This window comes from Mirounga angustirostris, unplaced genomic scaffold (genome assembly GCF_029215605.1).
Source record: "Mirounga angustirostris isolate CCGP_5_RB_7025 unplaced genomic scaffold, mMirAng1.0.hap1 SCAF_16, whole genome shotgun sequence".
In the NCBI taxonomy this organism is placed as follows: Eukaryota; Metazoa; Chordata; class Mammalia; order Carnivora; family Phocidae; genus Mirounga; species Mirounga angustirostris.
Genome location: NW_026991724.1, coordinates 18,007,227 through 18,009,169, shown reverse-complemented (window position 1 = coordinate 18,009,169; position 1,943 = coordinate 18,007,227).

Sequence of the window (1,943 nt, the reverse complement as noted above, 5' to 3'; positions counted from 1 at the left end):
TCACTTCCTCCGCCCGCCCCCCGGGCCGCCCCTCGGGGGCGGGGGAGCAGGAGGGGCTCGGGTCAGCTCCTCCCCGAGGGGGGCCTAGGCGAAGTGAACCCCCCGCCAACCTCCCCGCAGCCAGGCAGTGCTACTAGCGGCTCCACGCCCTGCGGAGAGCCCGATTCCTGTGTGACCTTGGTTGAGGGACCGCCCTCTCTGAGCCTCAGATGCGATACTTGTAAAACGGGGAAATGCGCTCCACGAGATGGGGCGCGGGGTGCACTGGCTCTGCGCTCTGTGCCTAGCAGGCGCCCGCCCAGTAGACAGTTCTGTTACTCAGGACGGGAAAGAGTAGGCAGGATCGGAGCAGGAGCGCACAGGCCATCCCAGTCCTACCCAGAGCCTCCCGCCATTCCTGGGTATCCCCACCCCATTCCCATCATCTCTGTCTCCCACTTTTCTTCCATGTCTCTGTAAACCGAACCCCGCGAAGATGCCGTCCCTACCCCGCGCCCCTCACTGCAGTTTCTCCCTGTTGGAGGAGGCTGGAGATTTCATGCCCCTTCCAAAAGCTGCTGCCTCCCTGGCGGGAAGGGTACCCATCCCCCTCGGCCGCCCCGTTGGTCCCTTTGGGACACTACATTGGGTTCTTTAGTCAAGTTCTTTTATCTTAATTTTCTCTTTTACTGTTTCACCACCTGGGGGTTCCTTTACCAAGTCGTTTACTTATTTGCTCTTAACTTTTTTCTTTCACTTTCTACTCCACTGCTTCAGATAACTTATCCATATTGGCTTTACTTTAACATCTTTTTTCTTTCACTTTCTACTCCACTGCTTCAGATAACTTATCCATATTGGCTTTACTTTAACATCTTTATCTTTCTAGGCTATCCTTTCAGTTATTTCTCTATCAGAAAACCCCAGAGCTCATCTGACTTGTCTGTCTCCTTTTTCTCCCTCTCTTTTATGGCTCAGAGAACTTTAGAACATTAGTGAAGAATTAGTGGTATCTCTCTGACTGCTGCCTCCTCCTGGCCTCAGCTCTGGGATGGAATGAGGAATCAGAGTCTCTGGGTCCTGCAGGAGGACCTCCAAGGTGACCACCACGCTGGCTCTTACCCCACAGTCATCTGGCCAGAGCCTGTCGACTTGACCTCCCGTCCTTCACACCGCCTTCAGCTGTCCTCAGTAGCAGCCTTCCAAATGGACTCCCTGTTCTCTCCCACTGCTCATGGTAGAGCCACCTCTCCTGAAGAGAAAGCCCATGCTCTTCTCTTGGCCCACAAGGCCCTGCTCCATCTGGACCCTCCAACCTCCCCAGCCTCAGTCTTCTGGCCTCTTTCACTTCCCCAAACTCAGAGCCTTACTGCACATTACCTGCTGTTCGCTCTGACAGAATGCCTTTCTACCCTCTGCCCTCACTCTGACTAACCAAACTCCTTGGTATTAGGGGAGGTCTCACCCTGGAGTACCACTTCCTCCCCAGAAGACTTCTCAGACTCACATCCTCTGGATTGGGTTCTTCTTAGGCACTTTCCCTTCACAGTACCCTCTGCAGGGAGACATGTGTTGGTGGGAATCTTTGATTAAGTTTTTCATGCCCACTAGACTGTGGACTTCACAAGGACAGTACCCTTTTGGTCTTGCCACCTTGGTATTCTCAGTCCCTCCCCCCAACACATCTTTTGAATAAAGAATGAACAGGAGCCCCCTCTTTCCTGTCTTCCCTAATGCTCTGCAAAGGTTCCTGTACACCCCTACATGCAGTCTCTCCTCAGGGGTGCGGTCACGTTCTGTGTGAGGAGATAGGCCACTGCACCCCAACGGACAACCTTGGACTCCGAGGGACTCTGTGGCTAGGATACAACTTCCCCCATACCACTGACTGTCCAAGTATCCTGTACCATCAGGGTACTCGCAGGCAAAAAGAAAAAGACATTTGAGGAACACAGACATTTCAA